At 38.9% G+C, this 14,461-nt stretch overlaps 1 protein-coding gene across 7 annotated transcripts in view; it reads right to left on the bottom strand.

Annotated features, from left to right (window-relative positions):
• GULP1 (GULP PTB domain containing engulfment adaptor 1) overlaps window positions 1-14,461 on the bottom strand; it is a 287,155-nt gene that overhangs the window by 55,509 nt on the left and 217,185 nt on the right. The gene's annotated exons all lie outside the window — the stretch shown is intronic.

The raw sequence follows: 14,461 nt of genomic DNA, 5'->3' as shown, positions 1-14,461 counted from the left end.
GGAAAACAAAAGAAAAAATGGTAGTATTAAGCCCTCATATGTCAATAATCACTCTAAATGTAAACGGACTGAATTCACCAATCAAAAGACAGAGTGGCTGGATGAATTAAAAAACAAGATCCAACCATATGCTGCCTCCAAGAAACATATCTCAGCTCTAAAGACAAACATAGGCTCAGAGTGAAGAGATGAAAGATGATACTCCAAGCAAATGACAAGCAAAAGAAAGCAAGTATAGCCATATTTATATTAGGCAAAATAGTCTTCAAGATAAAAAAGATAATGAGAGACAAAGATGGGCATTATATAATGATAAAAGGGACATTCCACCAAGAAGACATAACACTTATTAATATTTATGCACCTAACACAAGAACACCAAAGTATATAAAGCAGCTATTAACAGATCTAAGAGGAGAAATTGACAGCAACACAATAATAGTAGGGGAACTTAACACTCCACTTACATCAATGGATAGATCATCATGACAGAAAGTCAACAAGGAAAGAGTGACCATAAGTGAAACACTAGACCAGATGGACTTAATAGATACATATAGAACATTCCATCCCAAAACAGCAGAATACACATTCTTCTCAAGTGCACATGGAACATTCTTAAATATAGAACATATGTTAAGAAACAAGGCAAGCCTCAATAAATTTAAGATTGAAATCATATCAAGCACCTTTTCTGACTACAATGCTATGAAACTAGAAATCAACTACAAGAAAAAAGCTGGGAGGGGGAGGCGGAGTCAAGATGGCGGCGTAGGCAGACTCTGAACTCACCTCCTCCCGTGGACACAGCCAATTTACAACTACTCGTGGAAAAATTACCCCTGAGACAGAACTGAAAACTGGATAAGAGGAACTCCTGCAACAACGGACAATCATAACTGGGGTAGAAGAGGCAGAGACTCCCTTCTGGAGAGGAAAAACGCCGTCTTCACAAGCCGCCAGCGTCACGGCCGCCGGGAGCAGCTCACAGGTACGCACCCTCCCTGGAGGCACGGGGTCCTGAGCCGGGGAGCGCCCCCGCTGTGGGCATTTTGTGGACCCAGCACAATCGACACCAGTGGCATAATATCTGACTTTGCCTGCTACTAAAGCATTGGGTAGCACCCCCAGAAAACCCGGTTCACAAAGAAACTAAAACTGGCTCTTAAAGGGCCCACGCACAAACTCACCCGTTCCAGAAAGCATCCTAAAATCACCAGAAAGAAAGGTACACAGTGCTTCGGTGACAAGAACTCACCTAATAGGCCCTGAGTGCATCACGGTGAGGGGTGAGACCACTCCAGGGACTGGGACATTGGCGGCGGCCATTGTTGTGGCCTGGTGTGAGCGTGCTGACACAGACGCCATTGGAGTTCTCCCTGAGACCTGCTAGCCCAGGGTCTGCTCCACCCGCTAGAGCACCGATTTAATCCAGCTCAGCCAGGGCAGGCAGCCCACCCTAGACACTGGCCCCACCCAACAACAAGCCCTCAGGCAACTTGTGGGCCTGCATAGATTGGTGACTGGATTCTCTGCAGCCTGGCAACTGAGCTGACTTGAGCGGGGCAGGGTGTGCACAAGGAGCGGGTGGAGAGTGTGGGGTGGTGGCGGAGTGTGTGGGGCTCCCGCCGTGGAGAGACTGGGTCTGCTTGGGGAGGTCGGGGTGCTCACACGGGGCAGGACTGTGTTGACTGTGTGTGTGGACCTGTGGGCAACAGGGCTTGTCAGCTGCAGAAGACTTGTGCTTCTCAAAGACCCACATAGGAGGTTTGCCCCACCTTCCAAAGCCTGAAACAATTGGGTGCTCCTGTGCCTGAGGCCAGCCCCACCCAGCTGCAATCCCCAGAGAGCTGACAACAGACCTAATAGGCTAGAGGCTTACAGCAATTGTAAGGCCCTGAGCCTAAAAACTTGCCACACTGGGAGCCTACTCACTTAAAAGAAATACTGCAACACAAATGTGGTATTAGAACTTACAGCCAAATGTGCTGGGGCTCCCCACACCTGATAAAGAGACTGAAGGGCCCACAACAACTACAAGCAGCTGAGCATTACAACAGCTGGCCAGGAGCATAACTCAGCCTCCCTGGGCACCTATAGGGAGAACTAATAGGCCACAATAGAAGGACACACGTAGCCCACATAGGGGTCACCCCTGGAACATTGAGAACTGAGGGAAGCACACTGGAAGCCTCCTAAGCCATCACTTACATAAGGTCACCTATCCAAGAGCAGGAGACGTAGCTGACCTACCTAATACGTAGACACAAGCACAGGGAAGAGGCAAAATGAGGAGGCAAAAGAATACATTCCAAGTAAGGGAACAGGACAAAACCCCAGAAAAGGAACTAAGTGAAACAGAAATGAGCAACCTACCCGACAGAGAGTTCAAACTAAGAGTGTTAAGGATGCTCACTGATCTGGGGAGAAGAATAGATGAACTCAGTGAGAATGTCAACAAAGAAATGGAAGATATAAAAAAGAACCAATCAGAAATGAAGAATACAATACTGGAAATGAAAAATTCATTAAAGGGACTCAAAAGCAGAGTAGAGGATACAGAAGAACGGATCTGTGAGCTGGAAGAAAGACTAGAAGAAATTACCCAAGGTGAACAGGTAAAAGAGAAAAGAATTAAAAAGAGTGAGGACAGTCTAAGGGACCTCTGGGACAACATCAAGCGCACTAACATCCGTGTTATAGGTGTCCCGGAAGGAGAAGAGCGAGACAAGGGGGCAGAGAATCTATTTCAAGAAATAATAGATGAAAACTTCCCTAACCTAAGGAAGGAAACAGACATCCAGGTACAGGAGGCACAGAGAGCTCCAAACAAGATAAACTCAAAGAGGCCTACACCAAGACACATCATAATCAAAATGTCCGGAATTAAAGATAAAGAGAGAATCCTAAAAGCCACAAGAGAATGTCAAGCTACATACAAAGGAAACCCCATCAGGCTATCAGCTGACTTCTCAGCAGAAACCTTACAGGCTAGAAGAGAATGGCATGATATATTTAAAGTGCTAAAAGGAAAAAACTTACAGCCAAGAATACTCTACCCAGCAAGGTTATCGTTCAAAATGGAAGGAGAGATCAAAATTTTCCCAGATAAGCAAAAATTAAAGGAGTTTGTCACCAAGAAACCAGTGTTACAAGAAAGGTTAAAGGAACTGATTTAAGGGGAAAAGAGAAGACCACAAATAGGAAAAATTATCTATTTCCACGATTAGAACGTAATGGATACAAATGCACAAAAAAGAGGTTAGATATGATATAAAAAACATAAAAGGAGGGAGGAGGGTAGTTAAAGAGTACAGCTTTCAGACAGAGGTCAAACTAAAGTGACCATCAATTCTGTATAGAAGAAGTAAGGAACAGAGAAGGACTACTAAAACACTGAGGGAAAAATAAAGTTAAAAAATGGCAGTAAGTACATACTTATCAATAGCTACTTTAAACGTCAATGGACTAAATGCTCCCATTAAAAGGCATAGGGTGGCTGACTGGATAAAAAAACAAGACCCATATATATGCTGCATACAAGAGACACACTTCAGACCTAAAGACACTCACAAACTGAAAGTGAAGGGATGGAAAAAGATACTCCATGCAAATGGCAATGAAAAGAAAGCTGGGGTAGCAGTACTCATATCAGACAAAATAGACTTTAAAACAAAAACTGTAAAAAGAGACAAAGAAGGGCATTACATAATGATCAAGGGAACAATCCAACAAGAGGATATAACACTTGTAAATATCTACGCACCCAATGTAGGTGCACCTAAATATATAAAGCAATTATTAACAGACATAAAAACAGAAATAGACAGTAACACAATAATAGTAGGGGACTTTAACACTCCACTTACACCAACAGATAGATCATCCAAACAGAAGATCAATAAGGAAACATTGGCCTTAAACGACACACTAGAACAGATGGACCTAGTAGATATATACAGAGCATTCCATCCAAAAACCGAAGAATACACGTTCTTTTCAAAGGCACATGGAACATTCTCCAGGATTGATCACATATTAGGCCACAAAACAAGTCTCCATAAATTTAAGAAGATTGAAATAACACCAAGCATCTTTTCTGACCACAACGGTATGAAACTAGAAATCAACTATAGGAAGAAAATCAGAAAAGCCACAAATACGTGGAGATTAAACAAAATGCTACTGAACAACGACTGGGTTAACGAAGAAATCAAAGAAGAAATCAAAAAATACCTGGAGACAAATGAAAATGAAAATACGACATGCCAGAATTTATGGGATACAGCAAAAGCGGTTCTAAGAGGGAAGTTTATAGCAATACAGGCCTATCTCAACAAACAAGAAAAATCTCAAATAAACAATCTAACAATGCACCTGAAGGAACTGGAAAAAGAAGAACAAACCAAGCCCAAAATCAGTAGAAGAAGGGAAATAATAAAAATCAGAGCAGAAATAAATGAAATGGAGACCAAAAAAACAATAGAAAAAATTAATAAAACCAAGAGCTGGTTCTTTGAAAAGATCAACAAAATAGACAAACCTTTAGCTAGACTCACCAAGAAAAAAAGAGAGAAGGCAGAAATAAGTAAAATCAGAAATGAAAGAGGAGAGGTTACAACAGACACCTCAGAAATACAAAAGATTATAAGAGAATACTATGAAAAACTATATGCCAACCAATTCGACAATCTGGAAGAAATGGATAAATTCTTAGAATCATACAACCTTCCAAAACTGGATCAAGAAGAAGTAGAGAATTTGAATAGACCAATCACCAGTAAGGAGATCGAAACAGTAATCACAAACCTCCCCAAAAATAAAAGTCCAGGACCAGACGGCTTCCCTGGTGAATTCTAACAAACATTCAAAGAAGACTTAATACCTATCCTTCTCAAACTCTTCCAAAATTGAGGAGGGGGAAGCTCCTAACTCATTCTACGAAGCTGACATTACCCTGATACCAAAACCAGACAAGGACAACACAAAAAAGAAAATTACAGGCCAATATCACTGATGAACATCGATGCAAAAATCCTCAACAAAATACTACTTAAATCGCATACAACAATACGTTAAAAAGATTATACACCATGATCAAGTGGGATTTATTCCAGGGATGCAGGGATGGCTTAACATTCGCAAATCAATCAACGTAATACACCACATTAATAAAATGAAGAACAAAAATCACATGATCATCTCAATAGATGCAGAGAAAGCATTTGACAAGATCCAGCATCCATTTATGATAAAAACTCTGAATAAAATGGGTATAGAAGGAAAGTACCTCAACATAATAAAGACCATATATGAGAAACCCACAGCTAATATTATCCTCAATGGTGAAAAACTGAAAGCTATCCCTCTAAGAACAGGAACCAGACAAGGATGCCCACTGTCACCACTCCTATTTAACATAGTATTGGAAGTCCTAGCCAGAGCAATCAGGCAAGAGAAAGAAATAAAAGGGATCCAAATTGGAAAGGAAGAAGTGAAACTGTCACTATTTGCAGATGACATGATTTTACATATAGAAAACCCTAAAGAATCCACCAGAAAACTTTTAGAAGTAATAAACGAATATGGTAAAGTTGCAGGATACAAAATCAACATACAAAAATCAGTTGCATTTCTGTACACTAACAACGAAGTAGCAGAAAGAGAAATTAAGAATACCATCCCATTTACAATTGCAACAAAAAGAATTAAATACCTAGGAATAAACTTAACCAAAGAGGTGAAAGATCTGTACACGAAAACTATAAAACATTGCTGAAAGAAATTGAAGAAGACACAAAGAAATGGAAAGATATTCCGTGCTCTTGGATTGGAAGAATTAACATAGTTAAGATGTCCATACTTCCTAAAGCCATCTATAGATTCAATGCAATCCCTATCAAAGTTCCAACAACATTTTTCACAGAAATAGAACAAAGAATTCTAAAATTTATATGGAACAACAAAAGACCCCGAATAGCTAAAGGAATCCTGAGAAAAAAGAACAAAGCTGGAGGTATCACACTTCCTGACTTCAAAATATACTACAAAGCTATAGTAACCAAAACAGCATGGTACTGGCACAAAAACAGACACACAGATCAGTGGAATAGAATCAAAAGCCCAGAAATAAACCCACACATCTATGGACAGCTAATCTTTGACAAAGGAGCCAAGAACATACAATGGGGAAAAGAAAGTCTCTTCAACAAATGGTGTTGGGAAAACTGGATAGCCATATGCAAAAAAATGAAAGTAGATCCTTACCTTACACCATACACAAAAATTAACTCCAAATGGATTAAAGACTTGAATGTAAGACCTGAAACTGTGAAAGTTCTAGAAGAAAACATAGGCAGTACGCTCTTCAACATCGGTCTTAGCAACATCTTTTCAAACACCACATCTGACCGGGCAAGAGAAACACTAGAAAAAATAAACAAATGGGACTACATCAAACTAAAAAGCTTCTGCACAGCAAAGGAAACCATCAACAAAATGAAAAGACAACCTAACAATTGGGAGAAGATATTTGCAAACCATACATCTGATAAGGGCTTAATCTCCAAAATATATAAAGAACTCATGCATCTCAACAACAAAAAACTACCAACCCAATTAAAAAATGGGCAAAAGACCTGAACAGACATTTCTCCAAAGAAGATATACAGATGGCCAACAGACACATGAAAAGATGTTCAAAATCACTAATTATCAGGGAAATGCAAATCAAAACTACAATGAGATATCACCTCACGCCCGTCAGAATGGCTATAATTAACAAGACAGGAAACAACATGTGTTGGAGAGGATGTGGAGAGAAGGGAACTCTCATACACTGCTGGTGGGAGTGCAAACTGGTGCAGCCACTATGGAAAACAGTATGGAGATTCCTCAAAAAATCAACGATAGAACTACCATATGATCCAGCTATTCCACTGTTGGGTATTCATCCAAAGAACTTGAAAACACCAATTTGCAAAGGTACATGCACCCCTGTGTTCATTGCAGCCTTATTCACGATAGCCAAGACTTGGAAGCAACCTAAGTGCCCATCAAGGGACGAATGGATAAAGAAGCTGTGGTATATATACACAATGGAATACTACTCAGCCATAAGAAACGACGAAATCCAGCCATTTGTGACAACATGGATGGACATTGAGGGTATAATGCAAAGTGAAATAAGTCAGAGGGAGAAGGTCAAATACCGTATGATTTCCTTCATTAAGTAGTAGATAGTGACAACAATGGACGGATACATAGGGACAGAGATTGGATTGGTGGTTGCCAGAGGGGAGGGGGGGAGGGAGGAGGGTGAAAGGGATAATTCGGTGCATGTGTGTGGTGATGGGTTGTAATTAGTATTTTGGTGGTGAACATGATGTGGTCCATGCAGAAATAGAAGTACAGTGATGTACACCTGAAATTTTTACAATGTTATAAACCAATGTTACTGCAATAAACAAAAAATTAAAAAAAAAAAAAAGAAAAAAGCTGGGAAAGTAACAAATATGTGGAGACTGAACAATCTGCTACTAAACAACTATTGGATCAATGTACAAATTAGAAGAGAAATCAAAAAATACCTGGAGACAAATGAAAATGAACACACAATATGTGAAAACCTATGGGATGCAGCAAAAGTGGTACTAAGAGGGAAATTTATAGCAATACAGGTCTAACTCAACAAACAAGAAAAATTTCAAATAAACAAGCTTACCCCATACTGAAAGAATTAGAAAAAGAACAAACAAAGCCCAAAGTCAATAGAAGGAAGGAAATAATAAAAATCAGAGCAGAAATAAACGAAACAGAGACTAAGAAAACAACAGAAAAGATCAATGAAACTAAGCTGATTCTTTGAGAAGATAAAGAAAATTGGCAATTCCTTAGCCAGACTCACTAAGAAAAAAAGAGAGAAGATTCAAATAAATAAAATCAGAAATGAAAGAGGAGAAATTATAATGGACATCACAGAAATACAAAGGATTATAAGAGAATACTATGAAAAGCTATACACCAACAAACTGGATAACCTAGAAGAAGCAGATAAATTCTTAGAATCATACAATCTCCCAAAACTGAATCAAGAAGAAATGGAGAATCTCAGTAGATCAATCACAAGCAAAGATATTGCAACAGTAATCAAAAACCTCCCCAAAAACAAAAGTCCAGGACCAGATGGCTTCTCTGGTGAATTCTAGCAAACATTAAAAGAAGATTTAATTCCTATCCTTCTCAAATTATTCCAGAAAATTGAAAAGGATGGGATGCTTTCTAACTCATTTTATGAGGCCAACATTAACCTGATACCAAAACCAGACAAGACAACACAAAAAAGGAAAATTACAGGCCAAGAACACTGATGAACATAGATGCAAAAATCCTCAACCAAATATTAACAAATTGAATACAACAATACATTAAAAGGATCATGCTCCATGATCAAGTGGGATTTATTCCAGGGATGCAGGGATAGTTCAATATCTGCAAAGCAATCAATGTGATACACCACATTAACAAAATGCGGATCAAAAATCACATGATCATCTCAATAGATGCAGAGAAAGCATTTGACAAGATCCAATATCGATTTATGATAAAAACTGTCAATAAAATGAGTATAGAAGGAAAGTACCTCAACATAATAAAGGCCATTATGACAAACCCACAGCCAACATCATACTTAACAGTGAAAAACTGAAAGTCATTCTTCTGAGAACAGGAACAAGACAAGGGTGCCCACTCTCATCACTCTAATTCAACGTAGTACTGGAAGTTTTGGCCAGAGCAATTAGGCAAGAAAACGAAATAAAAGGGATCCAAATTAGGAATGGAAGAAGTAAACCTCTTACTCTTTGTGGATGACATGATTCTATACATAGAAAACCCTAAAGAATCCACCAAAAAACTATTGTAAATAATCAACCACCACAGCAAAGTTCCAGGGTATAAAATCAACTTAGAAAAGTCAGTTGCATTTCTATGAACTAATAATGAACCAGCAGAAAGAGAAGTCAAGAATACAATCCCACATACAATCACAACAAAAAGAATAAAATACCTAGGAATAAATTTATCCAATGAGGTGAAAGACCTATACACTGAAAACTATAAGACATTACTGAAAGAAATCAAAAACATAAAGAAATGGAAAGATATTCCATGCTCATGGATTGGAAGAATAAACATAGTTAAAATGCCTATATTATCTAAAGCAACCTACAGATTCAATGCAATCCCAATCGGAATCCCAATGACATTTTTCATGGAAACAGAACAAAGAATCCTAAAATTTATATGGAAGAACAAAAGACCCCGAATAGCCAAAGCAATCCTGAGAAAAAAGAACAAAGCTTGAGGGATCACATTCCCTGACTTCAAAATATACTAAAAAGCTATAGAAATAAAAACAGCATGGTACTGGCAGAAAAGCAGACACACAGATCAATGGAACAGAATTGAAAGCCCAGAAATAAAACCACACATCTACAGACAGCTAATCTTTGGCAAAGAAGCCAAGAACACAATGGTGAAAGGAAAGGCTCTCAATAAATAGTGTTGGGGAAAACAGGACAGCTGTATGCAAAAGAATGAAAGGAGAACATTATATTACACCATATACAAAAATTAACTCAAAATGGAATAAAGATTGAATGTAAGACCTGAAACCATAAAACTCCTAGAAGAAAATATAGGCAGTACACACTTTGATATCAGTCTCAGCAGTATCTTTTTGAATACCATGTCTACTTAGGCACGGGAAACAGATGAAAAAATAAACAAATGTGACTACATTAGACTAAAGAGCTTCTGCAAGACAAAGGAAACCATGAACAAAATGAAAAGACAACCCACCAACTGGGAGAAAATATTTGCAAATAATATATCCAACAAGGGGTTAATTTCCAAAATATATAAAGAACTCATACAACTCAACAACAAAAAAAACACACAACCTGATCAAAAAATTGGCAGAGGATATGAACAGACATTTTTTCAAAGAAGATACACAGATGGCCAATACGCATATGAAAAGATGTTCAACATCACTAATTATTAGGGAAATGCAAATCAAAACTACAATGAGATATCACCACACACCCATCAGAATGCCTGTAATTAACAAGACAAGAAATAAATGTTGGAGAGGATATGGAGAATAGGAAACTCTCATACACTGCTGGTGGGAATGCAAACTGGTCACTATGGAAAATAGTATGGAGATTTCTCAAAAAATTAAAAATAGAAATACCATAGATCCAACTATCTCACTGCTGCTGGGTATTTATCCAAAGAGCATGAAATCAACAATTCAAAGAGATTTATGCATCCCTGTGTTAATTGCAGCATTATTCACAATAGCCAAGATGTAGAAGCAACCCAAGTTTCCATCAATGGATGAATGGATAAAGAATATGTGGTATATATATATATACAATGGAATACATCTCAGCTGTAAAAAAAGACAAAATCCTGCCATTTCCAACAACATGGATGGACCCTGAGGGTACTATGCTGAGCGAAATAACTCAGATAGAAAAAGACAAACACTGTGGGATTTCACTCAATATGTGGAAGATAAAGAAACACATGGATAAGAAGAACAGATTAGTTGTTACCAGAGGGGGAGGGGATGGGAGGAGGGTGAAAGGGGTAAAGGGGCACATATGTATGGTGACAGATAAAAACCAGACTATTGGTGGTGAACACAATGCAGTCTATACAGAAACTGAAATATAATAATGTACACCTGAAATTTACACAATGTTATAAGCCAATATGACTTCAAAAAAAAAAGTCAATTGGCTAAATGCATTGAGTTGACTATCACCTCGTTGATGTTTTGTAAACAGGGTTTAGGTTGAGGGAGGCATGGAGATTTGACAGTAAAAGCTTAGGGAACAGAATGATGTGGTTGACAGATTGTCAATGGAAAACTAGTTTTTATGGGAGACTTATTATGGGGGACTTTAGAATCACCAATTGGTAACACTGTGCTACATTTGCATTGGCATAATCCAGCTCTCTTTCTTTACACACTCACACACACACACACCGGATATTAGTGCTAATCATCTTGAAGTAGTTCTAAGTCTTTCTATTTTGTGCTTTTCTAAGGATATGCGATTATTAAATTGTCCATTCTAATCACTAAAGTTCTCTCCATATATTGTATTTAATCAAATTTGTATTTTCTAAATACTTAAACTGTGTATCAAGTAATGAAAAATTTGAAGCAACCTAAATGTTCAACAATAGGAGAATAGCTTACTAGATTGTAATTTACAGATTATGGTTTTGGTGAAATTTTTATAGCCTAGGATACATTATAGGTAGACTCAAATCAAAAAGAACAAGAACACATGTAGATGATACATAAAGTGTGTTATCAGCCCTACAATACTTCAGCCCTTCCTATTTGACAAGTCCTAAACATTCATGTAAGAAAATGAATTAACAATTAATTACACACAATACACTCCAAAACAGTTACAGAATCCATATGGTTTAGAAGAAACTTTAAACCCTAACATGGCCTACAAATGACCTGTTCTGGCTGGACAGTTGCACTATACATCCATTTAATTTAAAAAGGAAATGCAGGACTAGGATTTTTACTATTATTTGCATATAAGCCTATATTTTGGTTGCACTGTCACTCTGCAAATTACTGCTTCCTCAGCCTTTTGTTCTTTTGTAGCTACCATTTGCCCAGTGAATTCACCTCAGCCAACCCACTTGTTCAGTAGATAATGCCTCCTTTTCAACTGTCTTGTTTCCCATCAAACTACAGTCAGCCCTCCAGATCCACAGATTCAACCAACCACAGATGGAAAGGCCCACGATGGTTGTGTCTGTACTCAACACGTACAGATTTTTTTCTTAGCGTTATTTCCTAAACAATACAGTTTAACAACTATTTACACAGCATTTACATTCTATTAGATGTTATAAGTAACCTAGAAATGATTTAAAGTATATGGGAGGAGGGGCCGTCCCCACGGTGCAGTGGTTAAGAGCGCGCACTCCACTGCTGGCAGCCTGGGTTCGGATCCTGGGCGCACACCAACGCACCGCTTGTTAGGCCATGCTGTGGTGGCATCCCATATAAAGTGAAGGAAGATGGGCACGGGTGTTAGCTCAGGGCCAGTCTTCTTCAGTAAAAAGAGGACGATTGGCATGGATGTTAGCTCAGGGCTAATCTGCCTCACACACACAAAATAAACAAATAAAATAAAGTATATGGGAGGATGTGCGTACGTTATATGCAAATACTATGCCTTTTTATATAAAAAACTTGAGCATCCGTGGATTTTGGTATCTGTGGGGGGGAGCCTGGAACCAATCCCCTGCGGATACTGAGGGATGACTGTATACATATTCCATTGTACGCTTGAATAGACCTTCTACTATCCTGTCACCACTTCTTTTGTCTACTTTCAGCCACCTCAGCAACAGTTACTTTGGGATAGCCATAACCAAAGTAAAGTGCCCAATTCTTGGTTTGTTATTTAATATTGAGTGTGGATAATAGAAGGAAATTAGGATAGCTGTGGGAGGTCTTCAATTTATGGCTTGAGAAGTCTGAAAGATTGTCATTGTTCTTAATTTGGAACTGAACACTAACTGTGGATGCATCCATGCCATACTCCAGTTATCTTCAAACATATTAAAAAAGCAAAATTTCCGTGGAGATTCTGATTCTATAGGCTAAGATAGGGGCTCAGAACTTATTTTTACAAATGTCTCAGGTATTTTAAATGCAAGTATTGCATGGACTATAACTTTAAAATGAGGCAGCAGACTATGCACTCCACCAGAACCCCTCAAACTTTCGTGTGCATAAGAATCAGTGTTTCTTCTTAAATTGCAGATTCATGTTCAGTGGGTCCGGAATGGGGCCTGAGATTCTACATCTCTAACAAGTTCCCAGGGGCTGCTGCTGCTGCTGGTCTACAGAGCACACTTCCAATCGCAAGACATTGTTAGGGGTTGGTAGGCACACAGATGGAGGTATCAATGGCAAACGCTGGACTAGTCGCTGAAAAGTTGCAGACCTGTGAAAAAGTTACATAAGCTCTTTACAGGTCAGGGTTTCCTTGGGCTTTCAAATTGAACTAATTTGTCAGTAAGCACACTACAGTATTACAGGAAAGCATTGACAGTATATATCTGTAAAACAATTGGAGTTCAATGTAATTATTTCAAAACTAACTTTCATGGTTTTATTAAAATTACTAAACAATAATTCTGAGGCATTGTGAATAAAGTACTGTATTAGTTTGCTAGGGCTGCCATAACAAAAGACCACAGACTGGGTGGCCTAAATAACAGAAATTTATTTTTTCACAGTTTTGGAGGCTAGAGGTGCAACATCAAGATGTCAGCAGGTTTGGTTTCTGCTGAAGCCTCTCTCCTTGGCTTGCAGATGGTATCTTCTCACTATGTCCTCACGTGGCCTTTCCTCTGTGCTCACGCATCCGTAGTGTCTTTCTCTTCTTTTAAGGACACCAGTCCTGGGCTGGCGCCATGGTTTAGCGGTTAAGTGCGTGCGCTCTGGTGCTGGTGGCCCAGGTTCGGATCCCGGGCACGCACTGAAACACCACCTCACCAGCCATGCTGAGGCCGCGTCCCACATACAGCAACCAGAAGGATGTGCAACTATGACATACAGCTATCTACTGGGGCTTTGGGGGAAAAAATAAATAAATAAATAAAATTATTAAAAAAAAAAAAAGGACACCAGTCCTATTGGATTAAGGCCCCATTAAGACCTCATTTAAACTCCAAATATAGTCACATTGGGGGTTAGGGCTACAATATATGAATTCTGGGTGGAAACAATTCAGTCCATAACCAGTACATATTAATGAATGTGAAGCAAGAATAGATTATATTTAAATTTTTTTCATTAGATTTGAGGGGGAAAAGGCTCTTAAATACAAGAACCTTAAGTTTACACTATGTTATGGGCTGAACTGTGTTCCTCCAAAGTTCAAATGTTGAAGCCTTAACTCCCCCACCCCGTACCTCAGAATGTGACTGTATTTGGAGATAAGGCTTAAAAGAGGTGATTAAGTTAAAATGAGGTCATTAGAGTGGTTCCTTATCCAATCTGACTGGTATCCTCATAAGAAAAGAAAATGAACACACAAAGAGACACCAGGTGTGTGCACGCACAGACGGCCATGTGAAGAGGCAGCAAGAGGGCAGCCATCTGCAAGCCAAGGAGAGCAGCCTCTGAGGAAACCAGCCCTGCCGTCAGCTTAATCTTGGACTTTCAGCCTCCAGAACAGTGAGGAAATAACCTTCTGTTGTTCGAGCCACCGGGTCTGCGGTCCTTTATCATGGCAGCCCTAGTAAACTAATACACACCATGTCTACAGGCAACAGTCAGTCCAGCACATTTTAAGAAACAACACACAGCTTTTGTCTTCTTTCATACTCAGTGAAC

The sequence above is a fragment of the Ceratotherium simum genome, chromosome 9 (assembly GCF_057802395.1).
Source record: "Ceratotherium simum simum isolate JZ-2026a chromosome 9, ASM5780239v1, whole genome shotgun sequence".
Lineage (NCBI taxonomy): Eukaryota > Metazoa > Chordata > Mammalia > Perissodactyla > Rhinocerotidae > Ceratotherium > Ceratotherium simum.
This window is presented reverse-complemented; position numbering and strand designations above follow the sequence as displayed.